This window comes from Trematomus bernacchii, unplaced genomic scaffold (genome assembly GCF_902827165.1).
Source record: "Trematomus bernacchii unplaced genomic scaffold, fTreBer1.1, whole genome shotgun sequence".
NCBI classification, from domain to species: Eukaryota; Metazoa; Chordata; class Actinopteri; order Perciformes; family Nototheniidae; genus Trematomus; species Trematomus bernacchii.
In genome coordinates, this window is record NW_022987521.1 from 1,306,189 (window position 1) to 1,326,678 (window position 20,490).

Here is a 20,490-nt window from a genome sequence, read left to right on the forward strand (position 1 = left end):
CCGAAACCATCCCCCATAATTACTCCTTTGGGGGGCAAAATAGTAGCAAAAAGTACCCGTAACAAATTATTACTTCTAAGCCTTTGTCATCCCACAGCTACGAGGAGGGATTTGTAGTTTTATGACTCAGCATCACACAGATGACAGTGGGTGGTTCAGTCCTGATCCCAGTGTAAACGGCTGCATGTGTACAGTCTGAGCTGGTGATTGTGCATCAGAAAGCCCTGAAGACATGAGACACTGAACTGATGTTTTCATAATCAGCAAAAGATCCACACAACCCACCCTGTTGGAATCTCAATATATCTTTTAAAGAGGGGAGACTTAGCCAGAATGGCAACATGAAATGCTTAAAATACATCAACACTGAGACTCATTTTCATCACTTACTGCAATAAAGTTCAAGCGCCTCGCATGGAAACCACAGCCCTGATTTTTCAAACATTTGCGGTGCTCATAAAACATTTATTGAATGCTGTGTTTGATTACAGCGGAGTATGTTGTTCTGTTTTTACAGGTTATTCGAAACATACATAAAAAAGTTCTAAAGAGATGAAGAATTTGTATGTTCTGAAGTTAGTGCAAATAACACTTCAGATCTAATCTATTTTAGTTTGTTCCTTGTACTACATCTGCTTTTTCATTCCAATAAAAGCACTTTTGGTTTTGTTAGAAGTACAGTCATATTCCAACAATCTGCCTTTTAACTTAATCTGTATCTTAATCTGTGTAAATCATACCTCAGTGTTGATGTATTCAAAATCCTTTGAGTTATTACTTCAATCTTGAGCTCAGGATTTAGCATGTTTCTGGGCTGTGTGAAACAGATAAACTTTGTGCAGCGAAAGTTTGTCAGCCCTCGACCTGATGGTAACAAATATCAAGGAGGAAGTTATGAGTAAGAGGTGGAAAGAGTTTAAATGCAGTTTACAACTTGCACTTATTTACAGAACAACTTTAAACAAATGTAGTCCACAACAATATTTGTAGGCCAACCCAAAAGTTAGCATCATAATGGTTCCCACGACAAAAGCCAATAGGATGCATTCATTGGATTGAACATTGATGTCTGTCTTTCATCTTTTTTTTACTTCTACTTACAAGAAAGACGCTCGTTGGGATCAAGTTATATAAGAAAAGGGCCGTCGTAATCCCAAATAAAACCCATAAATCGTAAAGTCAAAAGACGCCTTGGTGCCACATGGTTATGAATACCAGTGTCATACATGCTCGTGGGACTGATATGGGTTATGAAAACAGCTCTCCAGGTTTCACGTGAATGTGTGTGTGTGTGTGTGTGTGTGTGTGTGTGTGTGTGTGTGTGTGTGTGTGTGTGTGTGTGTGTGTGTGTGTGTGTGTGTGTGTGTGTGTGTGTGTGTGTGTGTGTGTGTGTGTGTGTGTGTGTGTGTGTGTGTAGACTGGCGCTGGGGCTCTCAGTGGAGGATGACAGGTATGTGGGGTTTATCTCCACTTCAGGCCCCACGGTGACAGGTAATCAGATTACCTCAGTCAGGGTCACTATTTGGGTTTCAGGAGGGATTTAAGCTTTTTATCTACATTTTTCGGCAGTGTCATTTTTCCATATTTGACATCTGCACGGCCTGATACCAGTAGGTGTTAGCATCATGTTGTCTAGGGACACTTTGCATGTACTGTAGGGTTTTTTCCTTTTAGTCTGCAACATTATTGGATTGCAGATGCCACTGCAGCTGGATGCAATGCTTGGAAATCTCATGTTTGTGTTTTTATGTTTTATGCAGAGATTAATGATTCAGTGTTTGATAATGTGACAACAAAAGACAAACTCATTACACATGTGCGTTTTGTTTCTGTATTTCAGCTTTACAACAAATTACCTATCCAAGCGTACTTGCTGTCTCCTCGGTTTTCACTTCACTTCTACATTTACAATAGCATTACTTTTCCTCATCATCACACAGAGGTAGTTATTGTGTAATTTCACCTTGGAATCAGTTTTAATTTACCCTATATGGAAACTGACTACCTTAAATTATAATGTTATTTATGAAGGTCTTAATAAACAAATGATATTCTTTGCCTAAACTAAAAAGTGAAAACTACAAGTAAATGGTAGCTGGACTGTACTTGTAAATGTCTTTATCAGGTCTTCTGGACCCCTGAAAGCTCTTTACATACTACGAGTCATTCACCCATTCACACCTCATTCATGCAGAGCAGCACCACTAACTATAGGGAAGCTAACACTCACACACACACACACACACACACACACACACACACACACACACACACACACACACACACACACACACACACACACACACACACACACACACACACACACACACACACACACACATTCACGTGAAACCTGGAGAGCTGTTTTCACACCTCCCTGCTGTGTGTGTGTGTGTGTGTGTGTGCGTGGTGTGTGTGTGTGTGTGTGTGTGTGTGTGTGTGTGTGTGTGTGTGTGTGTGTGTGTGTGTGTGTCTGTGTGTGTGTGTGCCATGTTGCAACGTGCAGCCACTTGTTGAGCTCCAGCTTCCTCGATCACATTTCACCATCACCCCTATCACTCCCAGGACAGAAAGAGAACAGAGGGTTTCTTTTGTTATATTTCTCCTCCAACTCTTTCCGTCAGTGGGAACCATCCTTCTCACCGCATTCAAAAAAGTCACTCAAAACCCACCTGTTGAACACCGCATTCGACCTCTGACCGTAATAAAATACAAAAATACAAAATAAAAAGTAGTGCAAAAAGTCTATATATAAGATGATCACCTCTGATGGTCCCCTTTCCCAAACTTCTGTCTTCAGTGTTTATGACACTTTTTTAGTCGTAATGTGGAGACAACATGGACACTTTTTGTATTTTATTGCTCAGAGTGTTTAAACACGTTCAAATCTGTTGCAGACTTGTTGTTCTGATCTAAGGGGGCGTTCAGGTTTAGTTGGGAACACATTTGAATGAATGCAGGATGTTGTCGCAATAAAAGAAAACCACAGTTTGTGTATACTACTTTTGATTTTTGGATCCTCTTCAAATTGTATTGGGTTCTGCTAGAATCAGAAAATTGGGCCAGTAGTTTTTGGATAACCCTTCTGACAAACTCCATGATTATTTTATTAGGGAACCTCTCATAAACTGAGAAAAACTGATATTTGAATGGGAGGTCTTTCGAGCTTAAAGGATTATTTTACCCAAAAGACCCTAAATGACCTTCACCTTTGGATAATCACATCCACCTTCATTTTATCTATGTACATATTAACAGTGTTGGAACAAGTACTCAGATCGTTTACTTGAGTAAAAGTAGAAATACTATGGTCTTAAAATTGTAGAAAAGTATTAGCATCAAAATGAACTTAAAGTACTCATTCTGCACATAAACAGTTTCAGAATAATATGAAGTACCCAAGTATTATCAGCTAAATGTACCTCAAATATCAAAAGTTCTGGTAATGCAGAATGGATCTTTTCATAGTATGATATTACTATTGTTACGGACCAAAGTTAAATACTGGAAATACTGTGTGGATTAGTAGTACAGTACTGCATTATACTATATCAGCATATATATATATATATATATATAGATCAATTGATTCAAAGAAAAGACATTTTTGACTGTCTACCAAGTCATCTAATATGTATACAAAGCAGTACTAGTTTGAGTAAAATCAATAGAGAAATAATGTCAGTCTCAGCTCTTGGTAAGTTAGCCCTTGGCCGTATATTTTAATAGTCACCATTTACTTATTTAACAGTAACACAAAGTACTTTAACCCACACAGCACTTCACTCAATGTAAAGTTTAGTCACCCGTTTCCTGCGTGATGACTATTGCAACACGGACAAGTTGGATCATGGACCTGCCAATCTGGCTTTGTGAACCCCGGGGCGTTTTCTGATGGGGGGGAAGGGAGTGTGGTTTCTGAAGAACCCTCAACAAGCCCTGCCTGGCCCAGTGGCACAAGGGCAATTATCCCCATGTGCAGAGTTGGGAAGTAGTGGAGTACAAATACTTCGTTTCTGTACTTAAGTACACTGTTCTGGTATCAGTACTTTACTCCACTACTTATTTCTCTGACGACTTTTTAGTTTGACTTCTTACATTTTGAACACAAATACCTGTACTTTCTACTTCTTACATTTTGAACACAAATACCTGTACTTTCTACTTCTTACATTTTGAACCCAAATACCTGTACTTTCTACTTCTTACATGTTGAACACAAATACCTGTACTTTCTACTTCTTACATTTTGAACACAAATACCTGTACTTTCTACTTCTTACATTTTGAACCCAAATACCTGTACTTTCTACTTCTTACATGTTGAACACAAATACCTGTACTTTCTACTTCTTACATTTTCCAAACAGGCTGGTTCCTTTAGTTTGAATGTGTGGCGTGATCATTATTATTTAGAGTCATTGCGTGCCTATTGATTTGAACACGATCCGTGTATCCATCATTTCCTGGTCTTCTCTAAAGAAGAGGGACCAATGAAAACGTTGTCATGTTGCCGTTGTTCAGCATGGAAACATTCATTAGCTAACAATGACATTATTGTTCTATTAATATAAAGGGAGGTCAGGTACTCTTTAAAACAGCTGCTAGCTATGGGTACTTTTTACTGAAGTACATTTCAAAGCCCATACTTCTTTACTTTTACTTGAGTAAAGAAGTTTAGTCAGTACTTCTACTTTTACCAGAGTACTTTTAAACACGAGTATCTGTACTTCTACTTGAGTAAAGGATGTGTGAACTTTTGCCATCTCTCCCCATATGTTTGTACAAAGGTTATTCACTAGAAGAGTGTGGTAAAAGATGAACAAGTGAAAAGGATTTCAGGTTTTTTTCACTGGAAACTATCCAGCATTATTCCTCCTTCTTCTGTTCCTTCTGCGATTCATCCCTTCAATCTGCTTCCTGTTATTTGTGAAGTGATTATACCCCCACTTTCAGAAAAGAAAGGAAAGAAAGAGGCAGATGCTGAAATATAATATCTAAGCAATCACATCAAGGCTCTGGTTTAGGATGTGGGCGTTTCAAAAGAATCGCAGACGGGCTGACGTAGCTTTTGGTTTAATGAAAATACGGCTTTATTCATCCGTCCAACACCTTTACAGTAACCTGATCTACAGACATTAGTTCTGTTCTGTTTCCCTCTAAATATACAAGTGCACCTTCACCAATATCACCTTACCTTACCTGTTAATTTAGCATTTCTAACCGCATATTTATATGTGGTTTAAAGCATGCTGTGCAGTTTAAAACACATTTACGGAGATCTTTAGGTGCTAATTAATGTATATGTCAAGAACCATCAATCTGCCTTTTACCAATTATAGCTTTATAAACAATACATTCACTGTTTAAATCATGCTTTATATACAAAAAAGGGTGAGTTGAAAGTAGTGTTGCCCTTTATCCTCATTTGACTGGTACACAGTTTCCTCCACGTGTCCTAATTACATTTAATTTTAGACTTAAAGGTCACCTATCATGCTATTTTTAGGCAATAGCATAGGTCTCAGATATATACAAATATATAAAAAACATGTCTATGAAGTGTTTTGCTTTAAAAGAAAGAATTATAAAAAAAGAGGGTCTGAGCTCATGGGGGACCCGGCAGCTACTGTCTAAACTAAATGCTGCCGTGATGAAACGCCATATCATGGATTATCAAGGATTCTTTCTGAAACAGTATGGAGCTCAAAGGCTTTCTCTCTTGCCGGTTATACCACAAGGTGAGTTCCTTTTTATTTCCTGCTTCTTCACACACATGCTCTCCAGTACAGGTTAGCTCTGAGTGTTAGCGATGCTAATGTGAACACAGACCATATTACGTCCAAAACAGTCGGGAATTGTTTCTGATAGCAACGTTTCTGATAGTGCCGTGGGTCCACATTTCCGATATTACGTCATATCGGACGCAAATCTGGATCAGCTCCGTTGTAGCCCCGTTTTTAGAGATGTGGGTATGGAGGAAAAGAGAGAGGGTTTTATTTTCTGACGCTGCGTGAGTTCCCTGACACACAGGGGACACATATTTATGTATAAAAGACATCAAAAAGTGCATTTTGTGTGATAGGTCCCCTTTAATGTATAATTGCCAAATTCAATTTCCTGCCTTTTCATAGAAACACATTACCATCCATAGTCTGGAACAATGTAACACGGTAATGAGTCTGTGCTGCAGCATGAAGCCTTGATGGATGAAAAGGCTTCACTTGATGTCAGCCTATTAAGCGCCCACTCTTGCATTATGGACGAAAAAATAAAAAGTTACTAGATTGCTCACTAAAAGTTGTTTTCGCTCCACCAAATCACAGGATGAAATAACAAGGAAATAAATTACAGTAGGAGGTCCCATATTCAGATAGAAACTCCCTCTGGAACTCACTCCCAAAACACATCACAAAACTCACCTCTTCAGAACCACTTTTAGTCTGTGATTAATGGTGTGTTTCATATATTTTAAGTTTGTTGTTTTAATTATCTTTTTATTAATTTTTTGTCTGTAAAGTGTCTTTGAGTTTCAAGAAAAGCGCTCTATGAATAAAATGCATTCTTCTTCTTATTATTATTAGAAAAGAGGTCTGTCAGGTCTTTAGCATTTAAAGGGGACCTATCATGCAAAATGCACTTTTGTACGTCTTTTCTACATAAATATGTGTCCCCGGTGTTCCAGGGAACTCACCAAGTGTCAGAAAACACAACCCTCTCTATTTTCCTCCATACCCAAATCTCTAAAAAAAGGGGCTGCAACGGATCTGATAAAAACTGATCCAGATTTGAACACTGTCCTGACGTCAGGACGGTGGCGCTACGGCTATTGGGCCAACTCCACCAATCAGGAGGAGACAGCCACGGCCATTGCCGTTCGAAAGCGCTGGAGACGCTGTAGTACATATGCCAGGCCAGTAGATGGTGCTGTTCTCACTGAATCTGCCCTTGCAAAAACAGAGCAAAAAAAGTGCACATTGAGCGAAATGAGACATGGCTAAAATGCATGATCTGTTTGGTATTTTGAAAAAAAAAAAGTATAAATATGCCTTATATAGGTATGGTCCTACACTATATTATTATAATATAGCATGATAGGTCCACTTTAAGGTAAAGTTCTACATCGTCTGGGAAAGTGATGAGCAACTATCAGAGGAGCTTCATAAATTATTCACCTCGTTTCTTTTCCCACTTCTAGTTCAAATCAAAAGGTGTTCGTTCTTCCAGTTTAGCACTAGTCGCATTGAAAACAATATATTTGATTTGGATCATTCACAGTTTAACTCACCTATTGAATGGTTTTTCCTGTACATGGCTCTGCTATGACACACCGAATAGTCGTTTTAAAGCTCATGTGGACGGTTTATAATAAGTGTAAATGTCCACTGTTTTTTCAAAAACAAGTTAACCTACAGACTTCAATTTATCAGCTTGCTATTTAGCTGGCAGATGTTGGCTATCTTTTCATAAAGCTAACTATCAAACGTTAGCGTTCTTTGACACCAGCTAGCTAGCATTAGCCATCTTTCTAATGTGTTTGCTTGCTTACGTTAGCTACCTATCTAACAAGTTAGCTAAGTAATAGTAACCATCCAGCTAGCTACTAACAAATTGGTGGCTCTCATAATTTAAATCTGAATTATTATTTAACACCCTGTGGTTAAACCTTGATTTTTCAGCTGTGTCTACATTCAGGAAGTGTGTGAGACTTTCAGTGTGCTATTTAACTAGCAAACGTTAGCTATCAAGCTAACTAGCCAACGTTGGCTATCTATCTATGAAACAATCTAGCTAATGTTAGCTATCTAATTGACTATGTATTTAGCTAGCTTACGTTAGCTACCTATCTCACAAGTTAGCTGAATGTTAGCTTTGTAGCCAGCCAAGGCCAAATTGGTGGCTCTCATTATTTTTTATTATTTAGATTTAATATAATTATAATATGTTTCAATATGGCGGAAAATGCACTTAACACATTTTAAAGGAATAAGGAATATAAGTAATCACCTTAATGCCTCTATTTACTGAAGCATAGTAGTTATATTACTACTATTAAATTATCATTATTTTCGAGAATCTGGTACCTCATAAAATATTGCGTTGCACCCCGTGTTTAAGTCTACAAGGCGGGAGCTGACTTATAAATCATCTTTTGGTACAGCCTACTCCAAATATCTGACACATAGACCACCATGCAGGGAATCAAATGTGCACGCTGGTGTTGAAAGCTGGTGTTGACGGTTAAATATGAACGGAAAACAATAAGGCATTCACTCCTGCAGCTACACTGTTCCCTGGCATGTGTTCATGCTACCAGATGACAAACAAGGTCATTAAAATCAGCCGTTGAAGGGATTTCATCATGCTGTCCTTTATATGATCTGCCTCCCAGCATTGCTATGACTTTATGACTTTTTTCCTGTTGTCTGCACTTAACGACCCCGAAATTAGACATCTGTGCAACAGTGTCCAGGCAGTGGAGGAATCCATTGGTGTCTTTTGAGTCGTGCATTAGGGTTGGACTGCATTAATCATGCAATATCAATCTTACATTTAATCCAACATTAGAATCAGATTCAAGGTTTTTAAATGTATGACAGAGAGTTTTTGAGATTAGATATTAGATATGATATTCATTACAAATTGGGAAATTGTTTAGTCACAGCAGCGCGTTAAGAGGCCTTGGACATGAATTCAAATTAAACATAAACAGTCAAATATAACTCTTGTCAAGCATGTAAAGTTCGGACAAGATCAGACAATGTTTAGAACTATTTCTGACTATTCCTTCGCAATTTAGCGACACATTTGACATACGGTTCCTCCACTCACATTTTGAATAAATCTGACCAACTCCCTAGGAGGCGACCAAAAAAGTTTACTGTAAAAATACAGAAAATAATGTAAATATTCGAAATCACAGACTTCCAGGTTGTCAGGGAGCCAATTTGAAATAGGTTCACAATCCTAAGAGCCATTTACATTTAAATGTAGTGAGGTAGTGAGGGGACAAAATGTGCAAAGTAAATCAGGAGAAGTATACTTTACCCTCAGTGTCTCATATAATATGATTTAATGAAGAAACGCTTGTTCTTTATAAAATAATTCTGCAAAACTGTTAAGCCAACTAACTAAACTGCCATCTGCAAAACGTCTCTCTCTGATGGGGTGAAATTTCAGATCAGACCTAGATTATTGTAGGGGTTACGAGGCTGACCCCCACCTGGAGAGTTTCAGGGTTTGGGGAAGGTCGCGACCTCCTTTAAACTCTCAAACCAGCATGAAGCCAGGACATGGAGGCCATTAACTGGAGACCAGTGCTTATATTGGGATGGACTACAGAGCGCTCTGATGTAACTCAGTTACCAGAGTAAGAGTCTTAAAGGTCACCTATTATGCAAAATCATCTTCTTCATGTCTCTTCTACATCAACATGTGTCCCCTCTTCTTCATGTCTCTTCTACATCAACACGTGTCCCCTCTTCATCATGTCTTCACATCAACAGTGTCCCTCTCTTCATGTCTCTTCTACATCAACACGTGTCCCCTCTTCTTCATGTCTCTTCTACATCAACATGTGTCCCCTCTTCTTCATGTCTCTTCTACATCAACATGTGTCCCCTCTTCTTCATGTCTCTTCTACATCAACATGTGTCCCCTCTTCTTCATGTCTCTTCTACATCAACATGTGTCCCCTCTTCTTCATGTCTCTTCTACATCAACATGTGTCCCCTCTTCTTCATGTCTCTTCTACATCAACATGTGTCCCCTCTTCTTCATGTCTCTTCTACATCAACATGTGTCCCCTCTTCTCATGTCTCTTCTACATCAACATGTGTCCCCTCTTCTTCATGTCTCTTCTACATCAACATGTGTCCCCTCTTCTTCATGTCTCTTCTACATCAACATGTGTCCCCTCTTCTTCATGTCTCTTCTACATCAACATGTGTCCCCTCTTCTTCATGTCTCTTCTACATCAACATGTGTCCCCTCTTCTTCATGTCTCTTCTTCATCAACATGTGTCCCCTCTGTGGAAAGAGACTCTGAAAGTTTCAGGAACAAAGATTCTCTCTCTTTTTGTCCTGATCCATTTTTATAAAAACCTGTCTGAAAATGAGCTGATCAGATTTTGGCCACTTTGTAATGTCATAATGATGTTTTGTCTTGTCCATTAGCCAATCAGCACCAAGGTAACCCCCCCCCCCCCTTATCACCTGAATCTCCTCCTAGAGCACCATTGAGTTCTTTGTAACCAAATCTCTCTCAGAGGGGCGTGGGGAGGGGCTCCTTATTTTCATCTAAAGTAACAGACAGAGAATCAGCACTTTTGAAACAGGGCTGAAACAGAGGGGATTATGGGTAATGCTGCAATGATCTGTTTGGTGTTTCAGCCAATCAGAGACAGGTTCTGGATATATCTGAGACCTGTGATATATTGATGAGAAACAGTATGATAGGGGACCTTTAAATAAACAGCAATCGGGACTAAATATGCAGGCATCGTTACACACCATCTGGTAGTGGTTATCACGTTCGCCTCACACGCGAAAGGTCCCCGGTTGTTTTGTTTATGGTATTTTAAGAGATTTTAAGCATTAATAAAGGAATCATCTTCACTTAGAACTAAATGAATATAAGATTAAGGAGGATGGAACATTACATAAGTGTAAGATTGAAGAAATACAGGAAGAAATACAAACTGAATTTCCCCCTAGAGGGATTAATAAAGGTTCCTCTTCTGCTTCTAATATTTGGGGTTTGATGGTTAACATTGAATTAGATGCTCTGCAATGTTGATTTGACCATGCTCTATTAAAGTGATAAACGATACATACAATGAGCCATATCATCCTTATAAGTGAAGGGGAAATGTCTGCAGAAGGACCATCAAAATCATCTATTGTGTTATTATGCTGTATGGAGATATAAGAAGTTTCTTGCAAATCACTAAGGATGGGAATAAGGAACCGCGTCCAATTGTCGGGTCTAATAAGAATCGTATTGCTTTGGGGTCAGTGCAACTTGTACTGTTTGTGAAATGACTGTTATTCTTAGCGTGTACAAACCAGTCTACAAGGAAGTCTGTTTTTGACTCAACAGGAAACTGCAGAGCCTCGTCCCTACCCTAAAACTTTTACTGTCGCAGCGTCTGTTAAAGTGTTTTGTTGCACCACTGTGGGCACTCGTAAAAAGCAATGAAGAGTCATGGAAAAGTTCTGGGGATGAGATTTAAAGTAACTGTCGGAAGAACTGTGAGAATTAAAATTGCATTTAGACTTGAAAGTGTTTGTTAAAGTCCTTTAAAGTTGGAGTGTAGGATTTCTACATATAAATCTGTTGCATTCAGTTTCTCCCAGATTACAGTGATGTTTGAAACTGTGAAGGTCTGCTTTAACCCTTAGATGCCCGAGTGACTGGACCCTACGCTGTTCCATAAGTGGGTCAAAAAGGACCCGTATTAGAATAATGTGTTTATACCATTTTTGTCATTTTGGTTAAGAAAAATCACTATTTATAATTTAACCTTTTGAAAAAAAACTGTTTGAACATATTGATGCAAAGATCTCCGCTATTCTGAGACCCTCACAGTATTCCAGTCCCTTTTCAAAACTCATCTCTTCTCCTCTTGTCTACTCATAGCTCACCCCCCATCAATCCATGCCGGTTGATCAGGTTTGATAGTCCTATACCCCCCCCACCCAAACCTTCCCTTATATTGTAAAGCGATTTTGAGTCCTTGAAAAGCCCTATAAAAATATAATGTATTATTATTATTATACTGACAGGTTTCAGATCTTGCTGTGTAAAATAATCTTCCTGCGAGGTGTCACTTGTGATGTAGTCTGTGTGGTCTACAGTGAATGTATTCCTGACAGCAACAGGTGATAAGAATCAAAGGTTCCCATAGGATCCCATAGAAAATGCATGCGGGTCATTTTTGACCCACTTATGGAAGCTTGATACAAAACTAATACAAAAACTACAATTTCTTAAAATGTATCAAATGTAAATTTTTAATTTGAATGGCATGATATCCAAAACATGTTTTTTGAGGAATACCTGGAATATGAAATAATAAAAAAAATTCATTACAAAGATACTCAAAGAAAACCACCTCACCGGGTAAAAAAAAAACCACTTATGCATCTAAGGGTTAAAAAAAATTATGTCAACAATGTTTTTATAATAACTCTCACTGCCTGAACGTAGACACATGTCCGCACTGCAAGTTTAACCATAGGATGTTAAATCATAAATCTGATAAATCACCAATATTGTAAAAGCTAGTTTGAAGTCAAATATTCCTTAATTAAATATATACTTTATTTAACCAGGTAAAAGTCCCAGTTAGATAGATAGCTAACGTAAGCTAGCAAACTAGTTAGACGTTAACTGGCTTGATTGTTAAGTAGATTGCTAACATTAGCTAGCTGGTTAGCTTTTTTAAAAGATAGCTAACGTTCACTAGCTAAATATTGAATTCAGTCTCTAGGTTAACTTGTTTTTATACATTTTAACACTGTGGTACTTTGTCAGTTTGGCAGTGAGAGTTATAATAAACTGTCCAAATGAGCTTTAGTCTGCAGTCCGACTGGCTCATAAGTTTAGTTTTTTCCCTTAGCTCCTCATAGCAGAGCAGCTACAACAAGAGACTCAACACAGCTATTAAACATGTCCTCATATGATGTTGTCATCCTGCGGTCACTAACAGAGGATGGATGCTGAAAAACCAATCAATAGGTGCAGTGTAGAATAATCTAAATATAATTCAATGTACACAATGCTGCTAATGCTAAACCTGGAAAACTAATACTTCTTCATTTGAACCAGAAGTGGGAAAGATGTGACGCTACAGAATATTCCCATATTTCCCCTTCCCTCTCCTCTCAGAGCTGCAGGGTTTTGTTATAAAGGCCAGAAGGTTAAGTAGAGGGGTCGGGGGTGTCCTTTCCACTTAAACTGCCCCCGAAACACACACACACACACACACACACACACACACACACACACACACACACACACACACACACCACACACACACACACACACACACACACACACACACACACACACACACACACACACACACACACACACACCCAAAGGGTCTCTCAGGCCTCAAAGCAAATACTATAATTACAGGGAGGGGCTGAAATGCCTGAGCAGCATTCCCCATTAGCAACGTTTGGACCTCAATGCATGGGATGGATATTTGATGGAGCCGTAGATAGGTGGCTGTTTTGGGTAGGTGTGTTTATTTGTTATAGGGTGCATTACATCTAATTATCCCTCATGCCACCCTCGTTTAGGTTGTGTTCCCAGTGTCTCCTTGCATAATGTCCTGGCTTCCCTGGTGGATTTCCTGCGGTCAGATAGCAGTCAAAGCATAAAACAGTGAGTGGAAGCGGCCAACAGGCTAATTGCATGAGGGTCATATCCATCTGTTCTTTATATGACAGGCAGTCACATCCATCCTCTGAGTCTAGACTTTATCTCAACTACTCGAAACAGCCTTATTAGCAGCACCGTCATTAATAGAGTGGTCCTAAAACCTGGGGAAAATGATTGTACCACTCCCTGTCAACTGGTCCAGAAGTCAATGGTTTCTGAATTGGTCTGAATGCTGAAATAAGGTCTGTGGTTAACCCAAGCTGAAGAGATTTTAACGTTTTGTCCTACGACATAAAATACGTCAGTAAATACCCCACTGGTGAATTTAAAAACTGTGGTTGCAAACAAGTGTCTAAATGAGACGATTAAACGTCATCACGTCCAACATTAGCCACCTTTAGCTTAGCAGTGGTCACGTGAAGTCATGTGACCGTGCTGTAGTTCCTTTATAGCCCAACATTAGCCTCCTTTAGCTTAGCGGTGGTGACGTGAAGTCATGTGACCGTGCTGTAGTTCCTTTATAGCCCAACATTAGCCACCTTTAGCTTAGCGGTGGTGACGTGAAGTCATGTGACCGTGCTGTGGTTCCTTTATAGCCCAACATTAGCCACCTTTAGCTTAGCGGTGGTGACGTGAAGTCATGTGACAGTGCTGTAGTTCCTTTATAACTTTGAGCTACGTTAAAAACTACGTTAGCTTTTCACTTCAGAAATCATAAAGTGGTGTTAATATGTGGAGATTATCCTGCTGAACAAAACGTTTATCATAAACATTTGTTTGACACAGAGATCATTTTCTCACATAATCTAAATTCCAATGGAGAAAACATGTTGGGAACCTGGAAGATGCTAACTTCGTTCTACAAAAACACGTAATGAGTGCATCACTTTATGAGGCTCAGCTCAGCTTTTGCCAAATTGGCCATTTGCTCATTTAAAAAGCTCTCAATGTAGAGTGAAAGGGTTGCACACGCTTGACTGTGATATTTCAGCATTTCTGCACAAAACATAGAAAACTTTACATGATAAGAAAACTAAATGTAGGCTTATGAGAGATGTGGAATTTCTCCAATGAAGTGCCTGTCTGCCTGAAAACCAAATGTACCCTCAGGCAACTTTTGGGGTCAAATGAGGTTTGGTTCCAAACTATTTGCAAAACAACCAGCTGTGTGTCCCTTTCCATTATAGAGAGTCAACTTTTTTAACAAATGAATTGGTCGGTGCTTCAAGGTTATCTTGTTTCTCATCCATCACTTAGGTAATCCTCAAGTGACAGAACTTCTTAAAGCAGCAGAGAAACAACCCAATTCCTGACCTGACGTCTTAATGCTCATCCTCTATTTTCCTGTCGTTGCATCCCAGAGGATTTCCGTACATTGGTCAAAAACATAATTGAGCTGTTTACATTGCACACTGAGGAAAGGCAAGGGAATGTTTGACCAAACGTCAGGATTTGAAGCGTGCACCGACATGTACTCTAATCCCATTTGAACGCTGCGAGCTGAAGCTGTCAGACACACAAATCCTTAATGAAACAACCCACACACACACAGCCACACACACACAGCCACACACACACAGAGATGGCAAAAGTACACACATCCTTTACTCAAGTAGAAGTACAGATACTCATGTTTAAAAATACTCTGGTTAAAGTAGAAGTACTGACTAAACTTCTCTCAAGTAAAAGTAAAGAAGTATGGGCTTTGAAATGTCCTTCAGTAAAAAGTACGCATAACTAGCAGCTGTTTTAAAGAGTACCTGACCCCCCTTTATATTAATAGAACAATAATGTCATTGTTAGCTAATGAATGTTTCCATGCTGAACAACGGCAACATGACAACGTTTTCATTGGTCCCTCTTCTTTAGAGAAGACCAGGAAATGATGGATACACGGATCGTGTTCAAATCAATAGGCACGCAATGACTCTAAATAATAATGATCACGCCACCAAACACACATTCAAACTAAAGGAACCAGCCTGTTTGGGAAATGTGAGAAGTAGAAAGTACAGGTATTTGTGTTCAACATGTAAGAAGTAGAAAGTACAGGTATTTGGGTTCAAAATGTAAGAAGTAGAAAGTACAGGTATTTGTGTTCAACATGTAAGAAGTAGAAAGTACAGGTATTTGTGTTCAACATGTAAGAAGTAGAAAGTACAGGTATTTGAGTTCAACATGTAAGAAGTAGAAAGTACAGGTATTTGTGTTCAACATGTAAGAAGTAGAAAGTACAGGTATTTGGGTTCAAAATGTAAGAAGTAGAAAGTACAGGTATTTGTGTTCAACATGTAAGAAGTAGAAAGTACAGGTATTTGGGTTCAACATGTAAGAAGTAGAAAGTACAGATATTTGTGTTCAACATGTAAGAAGTAGAAAGTACAGGTATTTGTGTTCAACATGTAAGAAGTAGAAAGTACAGGTATTTGTGTTCAACATGTAAGAAGTAGAAAGTACAGGTATTTGTGTTCAACATGTAAGAAGTAGAAAGTACAGATATTTGTGTTCAACATGTAAGAAGTAGAAAGTACAGGTATTTGTGTTCAAAATGTAAGAAGTAGAAAGTACAGGTATTTGTGTTCAACATGTAAGAAGTAGAAAGTACAGGTATTTGTGTTCAACATGTAAGAAGTAGAAAGTACAGGTATTTGTGTTCAAAATGTAAGAAGTAGAAAGCACAGGTATTTGTGTTCAAAATGTAAGAAGTAGAAAGTACAGGTATTTGGGTTCAACATGTAAGAAGTCAAAGTAAAAAGTCGTCGGAAAAATAAGTAGTGGAGTAAAGTACTGATACCAGAAAAATATACTTAAGTACAGTAACGAAGTATTTGTACTCCACTACTTCCCAACTCTGCACACACACACACGGACACACACAGCCTCACACACACTCTTTTAAATGAATGTACAATATCTCTTTGGAAACAGTGTTGGAAAGTAATTATTTTCTGGAGTACAATTTTGAGGGTACTTGTACTTTACTAGTCGTATTTTTTATTTCAATTCCAATGTACTTCTACTTGTACTGTCTTGTTGTACTGCTACTTGTATACTTCTACTCCAATACCTTTTGGAGGCAAATATTGTATTTCTATTCCATGACGTTTATCTGACAGCTTAAGTCACTTTGCAAATTCATATAATAAATGATAAAAATAAAAACACATGACTAAAACATACATTAAAATAAATAAATATGAACAATTCTAACATAAAAAAGAAAGGAATCAGCTATTAGATTATGATATAAAATAACAATTTTTCATCTGGCAGTATAAGAGTGAGCGCTTACTTTACTAGCTGCAAAATCAAAATTATATATATTTGATAAAATATCCATTATTTTATATTTTTTAAACAGTAATTCTGAATCACGCATTTTAGTTGTGGCCCCTTGAAGTATAGATGGATGCTAATACTTTTGTACTTTTGCTTAAGTACAACTTAACTTTTAGCAGAGTATTTCTACACTTTTTGTAAAACTACTTCTTCCACCCCTGATTATAAATCACAAGGGGAGCTTTAAGGACAAGATATAAGAAGCGCAAACTGTTTTATAATCCAGCCTCTGTGCTGCAAGAACAATTCTTCTGAGGCTCAGTGTGCACACTCCCGGGCAGCGTTTAGTGATATAAATACTAAATAGTGATGTTATTCTACACAGTAAACAGTGAATTAAGTTATAGAGTGAAGCAACACACATGATGAGCTACGAGGAAAACTCACCGTGGGTCCAGTTAGACGACTCTTCCAGGAATATCTGTCTCCCCCTCTCACACTTCAGGAACTTTAAAGGTCCTCAGACAGGACGGCAACAAGCTCCGTACTCCCATGGTGGTTTGTTTTAAAAATCCATAAGAGATAAAGTTAAAAAGATACTTTAAGTAACAAACACACACATTGACACTCAAACACGCATATGGAGCTGCAGGAATGTGTTTTAACTGACGCTTGCTTCAACCTCAGTGCCTTCAAAGGCTCTGAACCAGTGAGACACCTCAACACTCCCTCAGGATCCCATCCCATCCCCACCCACTTCTCACACTGTCCCTCCCCACACACACACACACACACACACACACACACACACACACACACACACACACACACAACACACACAACACACACACACACACACACCCACACCCTAGAAGTCCTGGCTTAATCCCAAAGGCCCAAACCCACAGGCAACAGAAGAGGGGGGGTTGCAACCCACAATCTGGGCAAATGGGTGTGTGTGTGTGTGTGTGTGTGTGTGTGTGTGTGTGTGTGTGTGTGTGTGTGTGTGTGTGGTGTGTGTGTGTGTGTATGTGTGTGTGTGTGTGTGTGTGTGTGTGTGTGTGTGTGTGTGTGTGTGTGTGTGTGTGTGTGTGTGTGTGTGTGTGTGTGTGTGTGTGTGTGTTGCTACTGTGTGGCCTGCTGCTTGTGTTCATTTTAATTTCAGTTTTCTGGCTTTTGAATGACTGTTAAATGTCATTTCATAATGTGTTTCTGTTGTACTTTATCTGAAAGAGTCCTCTCCTGCTGATGTTCAGGTGTATGTCAGTATGTAGTGTCTCTACTTTAAAGAGTCCTCTCCTGCTGATGTTCAGGTGTATATCAGAATGTAGTGTCTCTACTTTAAAGAGTCCTCTCCTGCTGATGTTCAGGTGTATATCACTATGAAGCAGTGACGTGCGGTGAGGTTCATGGCTGGTGAGGCACTGACTCACTGAGTCAGATTTACAAATATTATATTTTGACCTTAATCGAAATATTTGGTTATTTTCAAAAGCTTTTTTAGTCTGATGCTTCGATTCATTTTAAACAGACCGTTTCAACAAAAGGATACCCAAAATCTAAATATTGGATTGTTCTCCCATTTTCATTACAAATGTGGTCTTACCTTGACTTGAAGATGAAGTCCATGCTATCCTTCTGGACAACAATCTCTATTACTTTTTTGTAAAAGTCCTCCTTATCTTCCTGTAGTTTCAAAAGTCTAGTTTGTTGTTTGCGTCTACCGTCTCTGCGTAGAATTACTGTAGCAACAAGAACCTGTGGGCTCACGTGCGCCCCCTTCAGTGCGGCAGAGGTTATGGCTGCCTCTCCTGGTGCTTTTTTCATTGCCGTTGTACGATGAGACCAGCGAGCCTAAATATCATATATACGTGAAATAAGTTATTTAGAGACTATGGATGGCGAGGATAAATGTAATAAAGGGATCTACAAACATTACATTGGTGACCTACAGTGAGATGGGAACAGGCATGCGCTTAGGGCCCGCTTTCCAGCCAGTTTCTGTGGGGTGACGCATTCTGAGGTGAGGCAGAGCTCATCTGTGCCTCACCTTACCCCACAGTAACTGGCTTGAGCGCGCTCACAAAATAAGTGCCCGCGCTACATTAGTGCCCGTGCTCCAGCAAGTTACTGTGGGCTTACGAGAGGCAGAGCACGTCCCTGCCTCACTTGTCATCGCTCCCGTAGCGGAGCTCGGCAAATTTGCTGATTTTGACTATAAAATGCGATTGGAATCAAACAGAAATCACACTTACAACACAGATCAGTGGAGACATTTTATTATTATTACTATTTAGTTTTTCTTTAGTTGTTTTTCCGTTACATTGGAGTATGACAGGTGAGGCTCTGCCTCCCCTGCCTCCCCTGACTGCACGTCGCTGCTATGTAGTGTCTCTACTTTAAAGAGTCCTCTCCTGCTGATGTCCAGGTGTATATCTAGTATGTATTGTCTCTACTTTAAAGAGTCCTCTCCTGCTGATGTTCAGGTGTATATCAGTACGTAGTGTCTCTACTTTAAAGAGTCCTCTCCTGCTGATGTTCAGGTGTAACAGTATGTAGTGTCTCTACTTTAAAGAGTCCTCTCCTGCTGATGGTCAGGTGTATATCAGTATGTAGTGTCTCTACTTTAAAGAGTCCTCTCCTGCTGATGTCCAGGTGTATATCTAGTATGTATTGTCTCTACTTTAAAGAGTCCTCTCCTGCTGATGTTCAGGTGTATATCAGTACGTAGTGTCTCTACTTTAAAGAGTCCTCTCCTGCTGATGTTCAGGTGTAACAGTATGTAGTGTCTCTACTTTAAAGAGTCCTCTCCTGCTGATGGTCAGGTGTATATCAGTATGTAGTGTCTTTACTTTAAAGAGTCCTCTCCTGCTGATGTTCAGGTGTAACAGTATGTAGTGTCTCTACTTTAAAAAGTCCTCTCCTGCTGATGTTCAGGTGTATATCAGTAAGTAGTGTCTTTACTTTAAAGAGTCCTCTCCTGCTGATGTTCAGGTGTATATCAGTATGTAGTGTCTTTACTTTAAAGAGTCCTCTCCTGCTGATGTTCAGGTGTAACAGTATGTAGTGTCTCTACTTTAAAGAGTCCTCTCCTGCTGATGTTCAGGTGTATATCAGTATGTAGTGTCTTTACTTTAAAGAGTCCTCTCCTGCTGATGTTCAGGTGTATATCAGTATGTAGTGTCTTTACTTTAAAGAGTCCTCTCCTGCTGATGTTCAGGTGTTTATCAGTATGTAGTGTCTCTACTTTAAAGAGTCCTCACCTGCTGATGTTCAGGTGTATATCAGTATGTAGTGTCTCTACTTTAAAGAGTCCTCTCCTGCTGATGTTCAGGTGTATATCGGTATGTAGTGTCTCTACTTTAAAGAGTCCTCTCCTGCTGATGTTCAGGTGTACTGTATATCAGTATGTAGTGTCTCTACTTTAAAGAGTCCTCTCCTGCTGATGTGCAGGTGTATATCAGTATGTAGTGTCTCTACTTTAAAGAGTCCTCTCCTGCTGATGTTCAGGTGTATATCAGTATGTAGTGTCTCTACTTTAAAGAGTCCTCTCCTGCTGATGTTCAGGTGTATATCAGTATGTAGTGTCTCTACTTTAAAGAGTCCTCTCCTGCTGATGTTCAGGTGTATATCAGTATGTAGTGTCTTTACTTTAAAGAGTCCTCTCCTGCTGATGTTCAGGTGTATATCAGTATGTAGTGTCTTTACTTTAAAGAGTCCTCTCCTGCTGATGTTCAGGTGTTTATCAGTATGTAGTGTCTCTACTTTAAAGAGTCCTCACCTGCTGATGTTCAGGTGTATATCAGTATGTAGTGTCT

General features: G+C 39.1%; 1 protein-coding gene across 1 annotated transcript in view; it reads right to left on the minus strand.

The window, feature by feature from the left end:
• Window positions 1-17,357, minus strand: part of fat2 (FAT atypical cadherin 2) — a 102,933-nt gene extending 85,576 nt beyond the window's left edge. The window contains exon 1 of the mRNA XM_034117773.1: window positions 17,120-17,357. The gene's annotated coding sequence lies outside the window, so the exon portion shown is untranslated. The remainder of the gene's footprint in view (window positions 1-17,119) is intronic.
• Between the last annotated feature and the right edge of the window lie 3,133 nt (window positions 17,358-20,490).